We start from the raw sequence: 15,457 nt of genomic DNA on the forward strand, positions 1-15,457 counted from the left end.
CATAGTTAGATTGTTATTATTATTATGATAACAAACTTGAAGTAGAGAAAATCATTTCTGACTTCAGAGACCTAATGCTCTGCCTTTATATCACTCAGATAGGGATGAAGGCTTTTTTAGGAACATAAAAGTCATTTTTCCTTTTTATTAGCACTGGCCTGTGGTGGTACAATCCAGTACAGCTGAAAAATCATTTACTAAATTGATTACATAACTTCCTTAGGGATTAATAAAGTATTCTGATTTCAAAATGTGACTTGAAGTTGTGCACTCATGGACTGCTTTTTCCTGCTCTACTTTTCCCTGTTTTTTGGTGGAGATTTCAGGGTTCATACGTAAATAAAAGGTTGGCCAGCATGTTCACAAGCGTCGGTACCGCAGCAGGAGTTTGTGTCTTTGCCAGCAGGAACAGAACAGAAGTCTGTTTGTTCTCATAGTAGCTCTCTGATGAGAAAGGTGAGTAAGATCGAAACCTGGAAGGGAGGCCGAGGCTCTGTTTGCTCGGCACCCGTCAGCCCCTTCCACAAACCAAAGCCTCTTCTGTTCACTCCCAATCCTTATGTGTGTGTGTGTGCTCGCTAAACACAATCAGGTTTTATAGTTTGAAGGGAGATTGGGAGCAGCAACAAACAGGGAAGAGAGCAAAGAGAAAGATGCTGACAGATTAGACTGCATCAGAGTTTAGAATTAAAGGTAAGTCACTTCTTTTTACGTTTTTTTTTATTATGTGCCCCAAATATATTTTGGGTAAGTTTTTAAAAATTATATTCCTGTGTGATACATAAAACATACAGGGTATCATTTCTGTTACTCTACATTATGGACATTAAATTGGTGCAGTTATGATATAACTATCCTGCAATACTGGTACTGCTATAGAAAATTATTATGCTGGACAAAAGCAAGAAACATCTCAAACTGATTTGTTTGCAGTTTTAAAACAATTTAAATGGGCTCTTCAACCCTTAAATTTCATGTGACTATCTCTGCTACTTATCAGAAGTCAAAACCCAAGCATTGTCTTCCCTGAATATACTACTGTTATTGTGGGGTCCACCTATTGATTTTGAACAGATTGAGCTCTTTGTTAACCCTCTACTGCATGACTTTTTAATTTTTTGGGAAAAAAATATTTCTCCCTATTTTGGGGCAGCTTTAGGGCCCCCCCCCCCAAAAAAAACAAACAGATATTGGTTTGTTGCTTCAAGGCAACACTGTGCGACAAGGGTAGTAAAATGCCAAGTTATCCTATAATAAGTTGTATTAGTACAACAAGGATGAACAAATAAATAAACAACAAATAAACAATGTAAACATTTCACAGAACAATAAAACACCAAAATACATCCAACATTTGACCCTAACCCCACACGCACACACACACACACACACACACACACACACGCACACACACACACACATGTTGTGTTTCAATCACTTTTGGGGACATTACATTAACTTACATTCATTTCCTGGAGACTTATCCTGACTCTACCCATCACAAGTCCCTGCCTGAACCTTACCCTAACCCTGACTCAAGCCTTCACCCTAAAATTAAATGATTTACCTTGCAATTTGTCCCTATAAAGTAGGCGAGACCTCACAATGGGAATGTGTAAACAAATTTGTGTCCCCACAACAATAAGTAATACACGTCCACACACACACAGCAAAACTGGTATGGAACGGATCTGGCCCACACAATGTGCTTACACATAGCCCGCATACCGCAAAGAATGACAGCCCCTTGGTGGCCCAGACCTAGTTTGCCAGTGGTGGCCCACACATGGGCCAGTACAAGGCCAGTTTCAGACACACTGGTGGTCCTGTGCTGGCCCATGTGTGGATTACATCTGGCAAACCTGATCTGGGCCACCAAAGGGCCGTCATTCATTGCCGTATGTGGGCCATCTGTAGGTGGTGTGCAGCCATGGGCCAGTTGCAGACACACTGCTGGCCCTGTGCTGGCCCAGAACGGTTTCAGCTCTGGCCCCAGATGTCAGCCTAATGTGTACCTTAATCAAGCCATGTAATAACAACATGCGCCGGAACATAATAGTGCAAAAGTAACATGCCGAAACTCTGTTCAGACAGTGAATGGACTGATTTTTATATAGCGCTTTTCTACTCTCCCAGATTACTCAAACTGCTCTATACAACATGCCACTTTTGCTTAACTGAGTGCTTCCTAACTACATGTCATGGTCCTGGGTGGTGTGACCCAGGGTTTTGTGTTTAACCTAATTTTGATGATTATCGTTTATGGTTTGTTTAGGTTCACTAGGTAGTCCAGCCAGTTGTATATATTAAGTCTCCCTTGCCCTTCGTGTGTTTATGTCAGTGTGTCTTGTATTGTCAAGGTCATGCTGTCCGTTATGTCATCTCCCCTGTACTACGTCTCCCCGGGTCATGTGTCATGTCTAATCTCCATGTTTCCTGTTTTACTTTGAAAGCAAAAAGCAAATATGCTTCTTAACATATTCATGCACATACAAGTATTTTTAATATACATTTATTTCACTATAAACATGTAAAATAGTGATCTTTATCTTGCCTCCTAATGGAGATGTCCCTCATGTAGTGCAGCTTGCAGAAAGGGGTCCCCCCCAAATGAAAGGCATACCACCTTCAACTCATCATTTTATTGGAAAGAGATGTGTCTGGTAGCATTATTTGAAAAAAAAAGTTTTTTTTTTGAAGGGCCAGTGTAAGGCATGAAAATGTGGTTTGTTACCTCAGGGCAACGCTATGCTAAGCCCAGCTTTACAGCAACTTAAATATATTTACAGCCGCACTTACAGGGTTTGGTTTCCATAAGAAAGTTTATTGGAACTACTCCAGTCTACAAATCTTTGAAAGTCTGTGTATTCAGAGGAACAGCCATTTAATATAGAAACAGTTTATCACTCTAAAAAATAAAAAAAAAAATAAGAAGAATTAAGACTTCTAGGGTGGACTATTGTAATTCAAAAGTTGATGTAATGAGATCACTGATAGGGATCGGAAACACAGAACATATTTCTCCCACATTGGCTCCTTGTTAAATCCAGAATCAAATTTCAAATCCATCTCCTTTTGACTAAAACCACCTTATCTTAAACACCTCATAGTACCGTATCACCCCAATACAGCACTTCACTCAGACTGCTGGCTGTGAAGTGCAGCCTCCCATTCTACTTTTAAACATCCTGGGAACGTTTAACGGTAGAATGGGAGGCAGAGCCTTCAGCTTTCAGACACCTCTTCTGTGGAACCAGCTAGCCTCTCCTAGATACGATGCTGGACGATTCCCACGATGCACTGAGTGTTTCTTCTTCATTCACCTCATTTGAGTCTATCTGGTCATTAGATGGCTGCCTCTCGCTGAGCCTGGCGCTGTTGAATAAATTCTTCTTGTTAAAAGGGAGTTTTTCTTTCCCTCTGTCACCAAATGCTTGCTTATAGGGCTTTGTCTGATTCTTTGGGTTTTCTCTTAATTACTGAAGGCTCTGTTGTTGTGATTTGCTGCTACAGTATACAGAAAAATTGACTTAAACAGAATACAAAATGAGTTAAGTTTGTATTATGTTACATGCTATTATTCCTTCTCGCCTTTAGCACGTTAATTAAATTACACTGACATCACTTCTGATAATTATGTCCATGAAATGCTTTGCAGAGCTGGAGGGTATTGACTGGATGGAGGTCTCACCCACAGGTTTGAACCCTTGTTGTTTTTGGGGTAGGATTTGCTGTTAAAACTCGTGAGGGTAAAATGTAAAAGAGGTCAAAGTTCTGACATAATGGTCAGAATATCACTCGTTAAAGGCATCACCTCTGTGTCAGACAGTGTACTATAGCAGCTCAGTGGAGCCTGCCTTTTTCTCTTGCCATTTACTTTCTCTTTTCTCGTCTCCTAGGAAACCTCATCTGTGTAAAAACCTACTTGGTTTCAAGGAGGATACGTTTGCCAGAGATAAAGGCATTTCATCACATTGCACCGGAGACCAGGTTCAAGAAACTGCCTTTTATCAGCAGACAGCAACTGAGCTGAACATTTCTCAGTCTTCATATATTAACCTTATTTTTCCCTCCAGTCTTTGAGTCGGGAGTGTGTTTCTAGTATCTGATTGTTTGTATTTAAACCAGGATGAAGAACAGTCAGGCTCTCGGCAAACAGAATAAACTATTCTTTGAACTTACACCGAAACAGGGAGGAAATCTTTTGGTGCTATTATCTAAAAATGTGAAGTCATGTTGAGTGTTAAAATAGATTCGGATGACTAGCCTGTTCTCTGTGTCCCTTCTTCAGACTCTCCTTTAATGTGCACCACAGAGGGCAGAATTTTTAATATACAGCTTTGAAAAGGGAGACCAATGGTAAGATGTTGTGATAAAACTGAAAAATCATATATTCCTTATTATGCAGCTATAGCTCAGCACAATGCTGCTCTTTTCCTTTGAGTATCCTCATTGGCGCTCATAGCCACTTCAATGATGCTTTCAACAGGCAGATCATATCCATAAACCCACGCCTTTCTCCCCTCACTATCAGTCTCACCCGCGTCCTCCTCTCTTTCGATGTCAGTCATTGCGATCCATTTCAGGAGTCTGTAAACATCCAGCAGTGTTCAACAGCCGCAAACTTAAACTGCTTCATTCTGGTGGGGGCAGAGAGATCACCGTGCCAACAAAACACCGGTAAACATTGGTGCCATGACAACCTCCAGAGTGCAGGACGCAAATCTCCATGGCAACCTTTGTGTGTGTGCAAGGGGGAGATGGAGCCAATGATTGAAAGACGTCAAGACGAATGATTATATTGTCAGCAAACAGAAAATATATTTATCAATGTGCTAATGCTACAACTCTGACTGCAATATCCAGGAGATGAATAATGTGAGAACCTCAGGGCAACGAGGGGTAAACAACAACCGCAACACAATTCCCTGATGGAAAACATCTCTGACAGATCTAATCGCCGCATCACTTTTCATCCACTGTGAGGTTTACGAGGTAATAAAGGACTACAGCCAAAGCACAGAACTCAATTTCGTAAGGACTTTATGCTTCATAGGAAAATGACTGAAGAAATTCAACTTTACTTTTTACCCATCAGCCATGAAAGGCTGACAGGCTTTTGTCATCACCCTGCCAGGTGGGTGGTGTGGATACACAACTTTTTGAACATGATGATGTTGGATTTTCAAATTATAGGTGCATCTACAAAAAGTCTCAGATGATTTAAATCATGGTTAAGGTCAGAGGTCTAGTATCTTGTGACTCTTTGTGAAATCAAGAAGAAAGCCACCTAGGATTTTCACACTTATACCATTAGTGCATCTATTCAACTCATTTCAGTTTTATTCACTGTTGTTGTAAGGTAGACCCTACAATAGCCTTGATGTGACTGTGGTTGTGATTTGGTGCTGTATAAATTCAATTGAATTCATTTGAATCATATGACCCCCGAAGAACAAGCACTCTGGGACAGTGGGAAGGAAAAACTCCCTTTTAACAGGAAGAAACCTTGGCAGAACCAGGCTCATGGAGGGGCGGCTATCTGCCGTGACCGGATGGGTTGAGAGAAGGATCTACTAGAAGACTGTGGGGTAGCACTGATGGCTGCCAGTGTTTTTGGTATTGCCATCAGTTCCATAGTCTTTTCCTGTTGTTGTCTGTATCATGTATCTGGATCTGTTCTTAGACCATCTTGTAGTTAACGTTAACTCCTCCTGCAGCCTTCTGTGTTTTTACTTCCCACTTTTGTTCCTTTTCCCCGTCCCCATTATTTTCCTGATTCACCTGGACCTTACTATCCATCGCCCTTGGTGTGTGTATTTAATTTGAGAGTTCTCCCACAGTCTTCATTGTGAAGACAGATTATTCTGTGTGGGTTCTTTTACTAGATTCTCTTCCTATGTCTGACTTCTAGCCCCCCTTATCTGCTCTGTGCAGCGTTTTGCGGTATTCTTAAAAATATAGCCCAACACTATTCTTAGCACCCTGCTTCTGAGATGCAGAATCTCAAGTATTGCCTTGAGTGGGCACAGCCAGGGTCGGATTCAGAACACTGGCGCCTCTGCAGAGCCAGTTCTTCCTTGGTGCTTTTTGAGAACCAGTCTATAATTAGACTGGTTTGGAAACTGAACATTGTCTGGGGGAAAGTTCGAGTAATTATTTTGGGAGGAAATCATGCTGGATAGAATCTGAAGGTTGCATCTGCAAATCACTGGTTTATTGCTTGCATTGGTCCGTCACATGGTCACTGATGACAGTGATTGACACTTTCTTGTTAATGCCAAAAGAAATTCAAAATTTGCTGGACCTATTTTCTTTCTTTTCAGTGGGAATGCCTGGAATTGGATCAAGATCAGGGAGCTGCTTCTGTACCATGTCGTTGTAATCTAGTTGTAAGAAAATATTAAAGGTGTTTTTGGTTATGACCTGGGATGCTGCTTAATATTCTGAAAAATGTTGCAAATTAGAGCTAAATAACTTTGTGTAGTCAGTTGTGCTTCTGGGATGCAGCAAGGTACTATATGTGCAAAGGTCTGTATGGGCTACTAGCCATAAATTCTCTGTGTTCTCCAATAGTCCATAAATCAGCTCCTTCTTCCTGTATTTACTTTTGCCTGGCTAATAAGCAGACTGAATATTCCCACGTCGTGGTTTGTAGCGACACATTTTGGTTCGCTTGGATATGATAAATATACTTCATTGTCCCCTTTGGAAAATTTGTTGTGGACTTAATTATTGTCACAGAAGTTGCCTTCACAGAGTCAACGGATTAAAAAATGTTCACTTGGATTTTTCTCTGTGTGAAAAGAAACCGAATCATGGGAAAAAGCTGCAAGTTTACAAACTCATCAACTGATTTGGACCAGAGGAAACAAAGTACAGGTGTGAAATCGCTCTCACAATACCCCAGTCTCTCTGACTCCATCTCCACCTCTCCAGGCTCTCTTCTACCTGCTCTAAATACACATCACATTGTCTTCCATCTGTTATCTTGCTGTGCACCTCACCACTGTCTCCCTGTCCTCACCCTGACATACTTCTCTGCCACTGAACTTCATCATGCACTATCACAGTTCCTCTCTTGTTACTATACCTTGTATTATCTCTGTAACACAGTTCAACCTGTTCTCTATACTTCTCTATTAACAAACTGAAAGTAAATACTGCATCTGTAGTTCTCTTTCTCAGCATGAAACCATACTGCTGCTCGCTGATCACCACCTCTCTTCTTAGCTTGGCTTCAACAACTCTTTTTTTTTTATCTTCATGTCATATAGTTACTACAGTTCTGCACATCATCTTTGTCCTTAAAAGTTGGTGTCAGTATACTGATTCTCAGGGATCCTCTGACTCTACGAGATTGTGTTAAACAGTCTGACCAAAAAGTCCGCTGCCCTCTCTCCTGGACATCTCAGGTATGTCATCTGAACCATCTGCCTTTCCACAATCCTCTGTATTTCATGATTCACTAACTTTCCTCCATCTGTCCTCCTTTCTCCCTCATTCACTCATGAACTCCTCAAAATACTCCTTCCATCTTCCCAGTACGCTCTCTTCACTTGTTTACATATTTCCAACTCCTAAATCACCCTAACCTGTTGCACATCCTTTCCAGCTTAATATCTCTATTTAAAAAATTGATACAAGTACTTTTCTTTGTCTTAAGTATCTAGCCTCCCATGTAATTCATCATGTCTTTTTCTTTAGATTTGCCACCTCTATCTTTGTTGTATGCCCAGCCTCCAAGCCTAGCCTCCTTCTCCTTTGAATGCTTTCCTGCATTTTGTCATTCCACGACCAAGTCTCCCATTTCCTCTGTCCAGATGATACACAACACCTTCTTGGCAGTTTCTCCTCCCACTACACCACAGAAAGGGCAGTGAAATGTACAATATCATTTCTGTTTTAAAAGAAGAAACAAAGAAGAAACAAATTATTTTAACATATGAAAAGTAGTCTTGAATTAACTAGCTCACCAGTTCTCAGAGTTAGTTCCTCTAGATCAGCAGTCCCCTAACCTTTTTGGCGCCATATCTGACAATATTTTCACGGACCGGCCTTTTTTAAGGTGCTGCGGAAAAATACAACAAAATAAAACAAGTACAGCAACCAAAAAAGGAAGGATTTATTCATAACACATGGGAAAAGACCCAGGGAACCTTGAAGTCCCTGAAAACAATAAATTTCACACCCGAGCCTCAACTCTCGCGGTACCAAACAACTCACGGACCGGTACCAGTGGTCTAAATTTCTTCTTTAATGAGATGGTGCAGACCTATTCATGTGGAACCACAACTTGGGTGCACTGACACTTGCTGTAGTTACAACCAGCCACCGTCTGCTGTCGCTGACACTTCTCCACGAGTAAGAGGAAATGCAAATGTTACTCTAAGCCAGTGCAAATTGTCAGTTCATCCAAAGTTTTGGACAGTAATGCATAACTTTTTGCAAAGTAATATAAAAGGTAATACCAAATTCTTCCAATTTTTAAAATATATTTTTCTCATAATATTTTGAAATCTGTTATTCATTTATGTTTAACTTGTTTAAGTTGACAGCTGGGATAGGCCACCTCCACCCTGAACTGGATAAGTAAGAAAATGGATAGATGGATGTTTAAGCAGCCCTACTTTCTCTGGATAATTTGAGTGGATGTGGTGACTGTTCCTTTATTAGCCCAAACACCCAAATATACATAAATATATTTTGACCAAATCCCAAACACACCTTCGTTTCCCCCCAGATATTCACTACCAAATGATTCATTCACTGTGGAAAAAACATCACCAACTTCCTGCTTTTTGTTAAAAGTTAAATCATCCTGTTGCAGGTAAACCGTGACAGCTGAGGGCTGCAGGCAGTGTAGGCAGTTTAATAAAGCCTCAACAGATGGTTCAACTCATTGTTGACTTTTGTCTATGAAAAACAGGGGGAAATATACAACATGCAACAACACACAGTTTTACTACAGGGAAGGGATGTTCGTAATTGCCTGCAGGTTTCCAGAGGCTGTGACCTGCAGCTTGTAAATTCACTGTTACATCATTTGCATCAGTTAGTGTTACTGCAGGGACTTACAAGCCAGCAGATTGCCAGAAGAAAAAGTGCACCTACAAACAACTGAGTAAGCCAGAGATCATGTAGAGAACCCCTGCAAGCACAGGGGGAACATAAAAACTTCACACAGGCCAGCAGGTGGTTTTGAACCCAGGACCTTTTTAGTGAAGGGAACAATGCTAACTGTGTCACCAGGTTTTCTCCCCAACAGATATGGATACAAATGACACAATAACTGCTAGTTTGGCTTAAATGGAAAATCATTTAGGTAAAGCAACTTAAAACAATATAGTGCAATAACAATGTCATAAATTATTGAACCTACAGAGAATTTTTAGTTAAATCTGGAGCTCCTCTGAAATGGCCTCCTTCTGCAGTGTCATTTTTTTGCTGCACCAAAAGTCTCTTATTAGAGAGACAATATGCTAGAGACTGAGCAGAAAACAGCAAGATTATTAAGCAGAGCCAGTGGTAGTAAAAACCAAAAACAGATCTAAAAGAGCCTAAATACTGGACATATATTTACATAGAAGTGCCTTTAAAACACATGCAGTCTGAAATTTATTAAAGCAGAGAGGCATACAGTGAAGGAATTAGATAATATCCTCTAAATTATATTAAGCAAGTAGAAAGTGGATAAAGCAGATAAATGAATCAAATTGGCAACAATTAAATGTATCAACAATCTTTAAATGAAACAAAACAGAGAACATTAAAATGAACGAGTGTAGGCTTGTCTGAGTTTGAGCAGCAGTCTGCCTGCCTGGTACAAAAATATACTTGTACATTTGCACCACAAGGTCTTGTACTCTTATCACAGATGGAAAACTAGGAACAAAGATCCATTTACCTGTTTTCCTGCTTGTTGCCTCTCACTCTGTTAAAAATTAACTGAGGAAACAAGTGTGTGGCTTCAGTCAGTAATGGATGGAGAGGAAATATACTGCACATGTCCACTAGATAAAATCAGATTTATGTGGTCATTTTACATAGTTAGAAATGGTGGTTGATTGATGATAATGACCTGCCCACAGCAGCTTATTTGATTAAATGCAATCTTGTCATTACTACATATACACTGTGTAGGAAATATCTGGAGGGAGGAAGCTATTTCCCTCAGTCTGCCAGAACAGTACACTAGCTTTTCTTATTTTTATGTATAGAGACAAAGTAGCCTAAATTGGCATAAGGAAAACAACTACCAGTAGAAATCTGAATATTTGTGACTGAAACAGAATTAATAAATGTGTGGATGTGACAGTTTTAATTATGAATGATGACATTTATTGACACTGGTCACCATTACTTACTTAAACACTGCAGACCAAGCACAGCTTGGCAAAGCAGGTTCATTTGCCCTTTGGCAGAACGGTGAACTCCAATTGTCCCCAGTATGTGCATGAATGTTAGGCAAAGTACTTTTAGACTAAAGCACCGTGTGACTGGGTCAGTGATGCTTGTGGTAAAAAGCGCGTTGAGTGTTAAATTAGAGTAGAAAAGTGCTACGTAAGTACAGCCCATTTTACTAACCACACTCACTGACAGCAGCACCTTATCTTAGGAGAACATTTTGACACATCAAAACCACAAAATTGCTAAGGAATGGCTCGAACAGCACAATAAAGAGCCTGGATCTGAAAACTCTCCATTGTTCAGGAACAATACTCAGAGGCTCTAGTCTTTAATCAGTAAAATCTAACTTTTAATTCAGCTTTATTTATCTAGTGCCAAATCACAACAACAGTTGCTTCAAATCACTTTACATTGTAAGGTAAAGATCCCTGATAAAAGTTTACATTTGTTGGTGATTTAATTTTTTCTTGTAAAACATTATGTAATGCATTCATAAATAAACATACCCCCTTCCCCCCCTTACACAGAGAAAATCCACTTACAGCAGCAGACAGGAGGTAATTGGCTTTAAAGCCCACGTACCAACAGCTCTAAAGCTCACTCTGGACCCAGCTATTCAATACTAAAAGCTTTAAAAACCCAATGCACATACAGTTAAACGTCCAAAATGTATGCGCTCATTCAGATTTTCAAAGGCTGTCCAGTCTTTGTCGGCCTGATTCTGGCCCTCATACTTCATGTTTGACACCTCTGACCTATGAGCAAGCCCTCTGTGACAGTGGGAAACACAATCTACCTTTTCACAGGAAGAATAGAGGACAGACTGAAATGAGGGGAGTGAAACAAAAACACTCAGTGCATCATGGGAAGCTCCCGCAGCATAGACTTATTGCAGCACAATTTAAGGAGAAATTAGGATCACCTGATCCATCCCTAACTATATGCCCTATCAGAACAGGACGTTTTAAGCCTAATCTTAAAAGCAGAGAGTATCAAACAGCACAGGACAACCCCAGAGGTCATGTGGACCTGCAGAGTCATAATCAGGTATTTTTGTTTATGTCAACCCTGTGTTAAAAACAGGCAAATTCAAAGTCAGATATCTTTTTACTGCAGCCTCTTTCCTCTAAACATAATCAATTTTGACCACTCTCTCAAACTGCTTCAAGCAAAGTCCTGAGGAAACCCTTCATCTCATTTCAGCCCAGTCCCAATTTAAAATGCTCTGTTTTTTTCTCTTCCCACATTGATCTTTATTTGTCTGAAATAAACGGCTCATGAGATAACAGTGAGATTCAGGGAAAAAAATGATTGCTTTATAAATGACCAGACACAAAATGAGAAATCGGTTACATTCCCTCTGAACTGTGTATTTTATTTCTGCTGTATTCTTGAATAAAAAAAGAGGTTATTTATTTCTTTGGAGACTGAGAAAGGGCTGTTACGAGCAGCAGAATTTTCCTCTGGGTAGAGAGAGAGAGGAAAAACAACACTCCACTTCTAACAAAAGCACTCGAGTTGAGATGTGAAGCATGAAAGTCGAATTCAGGCCCTCTCTCCACTTTCTCTGTCTTTTTATCTGAATGGCTGCTAGAGTCCAGATGCTCTCTTCAGGGAGGTGAACCCGTCTTGTCGGCTTCCATTATTCCATTCTGCTGGAGGCACATTTGATATCGAGAGCTTCTGGCTTTATCTCCCCACAGCAGGTTGAAGGAGCTGCTAATACAGAGCACACTTGTCTCACGTTGGGTAACAGAAGACATGCAGTGCACCTTGCAGCTACAGCAGCAATCAACCTGCTCCACCGACAACCGCCTACAGTTTACAATGTTTCCATTCAGCTGGAAAACAACATGTAGCACCACTTCTGGATATAAAAAGCCTTACCTATGAATAATGAAAGTTTTCTGCTTGGGTCTTTAAAAAATTGGCAAGATGATCTACATTTAAAAAGGTGATTCATTCAAGCTGCTAAATTTAAAAGGCAAACATTCGGATTTCTGATCCTGCTTCGCTGGGAAGCTCAGTTATGTTTTGTAAGAAAATGATCACAAATACTTTTAAGCAAATATTAGTAGTCTAACTATAACTTCTCAAATTAAGTACCGCAGCTACTTCTGTTTCATTGGAACCATTACTCATTACATCTTGTGTTTATGGAGCCTCATATTCTTAGAATATTATCATTTTTATAATCAGAAAAAAACATCTCTTAGCACTCTCCTACCTTTAACTATACAGTCTCTGTAACATTAACAGAGCTACCCAGTTTGCTCACAGGGTTGCAGCTTTTCTAGTCAAAATGAAAACAGATTAAATATACAAGCCAGTGTGACAGAACATGTGTAATATTTTAGCTAACATATTAGGAAATAAGGTTAGATGGAGGCAGATGAATGTGCTGTGGTGACCCTTAAAGGTAGTACTTAAAAGAAGAGGAACCCACTGTTTTTCATTTCAAACTGGGAACTTCACATACCCACTCTGGAATGTGTTATATTAATGGAGAAGTGCATTTCATTAAAGTGGGAAAAATATTTAAGTCGGCAAAAGTAGAAATGTTCAACATTTTTTAGCTAGTGCAACTTTTTTTTTAACTGCTGTTTGGTGAGCTGTGACTAGCTTGGGAGGTGCAAAAGTCCTAAATATTCTCAGAGTTTGGTTTTACAGTGGAGAGTTTCACTAAATTTAAAAGGGAGCTCATATCATACACATGAGTGTAGAGACATTTCCTGATATGCTCCCTTGGCAGAGCTTTGAATAAAACCTGACATGCCCACGAGTCATTTAGCACGATTTCGCAGTCAAACACCTCTCTTACATCAGTCATCTTTTATGGCAGCTGCAGTCTGATTGTCTACAGCCTTTCTGACAAAACCAGACAAAGAAGAAACGTTTCAAACACCAGCGTCATTAAAAATGGCTGGAAGTGATAGCCATAGCCTTTGAAGCTGATCTGACATGTTTTACCATGTCTTCATGGACACGGATCCTGTTTCATGTTTGTCCTTGAGAAAAAGTCCAACATTCATTTTATCTTTATTATTCTTTCATAAGTTCGTTACTACGCGTCTGTTTGCAAAGTGGTAGTTATAACTGTGAGGCAGCTCCACATCATTCATTTGAAAACATTCATTCTCTGTATGCTGCTTCTACCCATGTGACCCACTTTGAGCCTTTTATGCGAATGTTTAATATCCTCTCGCAAATCAAAGTTATGTTTAGTAGAAACACAAGCATCAAATTAACATAACTCTGCGGAGCTGTAGCCGGTCTGCAGGAGAATTTTGACACACCCATGAAACACTAGATAAACATACCAAGATAGATACAAAGTAGCCCATCAACTCCCACCGAGAACATGAAAGTGTTTCTGAAAAACATTTCTAATGAAGTGAAAAAAATCATGATTTTTAACATTTGGTGCATACACATGTGGGCCCTTTGGATGAAAATCCTCTTTTACTTAAAAACAAGTAAGTATGTGCTATAAATTCCAATGTGATCAATAGATTCCTGTCAGGGTCCGCTGAGAGTGTGAAAGGCAGCTGGCTCAGAGAGTCTACTGAATAAAATCATGTCTGGAAACAGAAACAACATGAGAGAAGTCCAGCTAGCTTAGCTGGCTATAAGAGTTCAACCCACAATACCAACTTACTGCTTCACTGTCATTTATACTACACTGGAGCTTTCTACAACAATATTCAAAGAAAAACATTTTAACACAACAGCTATTTAGAAACAATTTGATGTTATGTATTTTATTAGTTTTTACTTAGATTTTAAATAGTAATATTTTTAAATTTTTTATATCTTTGATATCTATCTATCTATCTATCTATCTATCTATCTATCTATCTATCTATCTATCTATCTATCTAACACACACACACACACACACACACATACGTGTGTGTGTGTGTGTGTGTGTGTGTGTGTGTGTGTGTGTGTGTGTCAGATAAAGATGTGTATTTTGTGCCCTTAGTTTAAAAGAATAGAAACAATGTGGGTGTATTATCTGTATGTAAACACTAACAATGGTCAGTGCTCCTGCACAGCAGGGTGACTTTGTTTTCTCATGTGTGGGTGCTGGTTTAATGGCTCCACTGTGCTCCTGTGAAGATAACGATATCCAGCAACAGGAGAGCAGATATATCCTGACTGTCATTTCAGTTTTTTGAGAGGCTGCAAAATAGAGTTTATTTACCTCCAGTATACTCCTGGTGATAATGTCCCAGGAAATAAATCAGGCTTCAGGGAACACATGCAGTCAGCAGAGGGCTCTACCACATACAGTAAAATGACAAAGCTTGTGTGTATGATTTGTGTATGTGTGAGTAATGTGTGTGCATTTAGAGAGAAGAGGAGAGGTGGAGGGCGGGGCGCTTCTCCTGCAGGTATCCTCTCTAGAATACAAAATGAAGGGGCTGGAAAACGTGTATGCACATGTTCCCTGGCTCTTCTAACATTTAATGTCCGTTTCGTGGAACTGTGTGATGTGTGTGTCCGTGTTTTGAGCCACCTTTATTTAAAGCTGCTGATTATGAGTACCCTGGGCAAGAGGACACTTTATTTTGGTGACTTTTAAATATGAACTATTTACTCTTCCACAATCACTAAGTTGCTCTGACCACCAGAGCCTCTCTGACCTATGACAAATTTACCCATTCTGTAGTCCAGCTATGTTACATCCAGGCTAATAAATTGGTGAAAATGCACTAAAATAAAGATTAGGCAACATTTTACTTGATATTCATGTCACATCTCTTGAGTCAAATATGTTTCATATGAAATATAGATATATGACAGCTGACTATAGAAGGAAACCTCTTCACAAGTTTTATTGTTGGACTTTGCCATCTAGTGGAAGAAGTCTGTACTGCACATTGTTATAAAATAGTATATTATAAAAAGCGGCATTCTGTTTCTTTTAAGATTTTTTTAAACTACCTGTTAGGCATATTGGTATACATATAGATTTATCAGAGAACCTTTTTGCTACAGCATGTTTACACAGGCTATTACAGGCCTGTACACATATGAGTTA

Source organism: Astatotilapia calliptera, chromosome 16 (genome assembly GCF_900246225.1).
Source record: "Astatotilapia calliptera chromosome 16, fAstCal1.2, whole genome shotgun sequence".
Lineage (NCBI taxonomy): Eukaryota > Metazoa > Chordata > Actinopteri > Cichliformes > Cichlidae > Astatotilapia > Astatotilapia calliptera.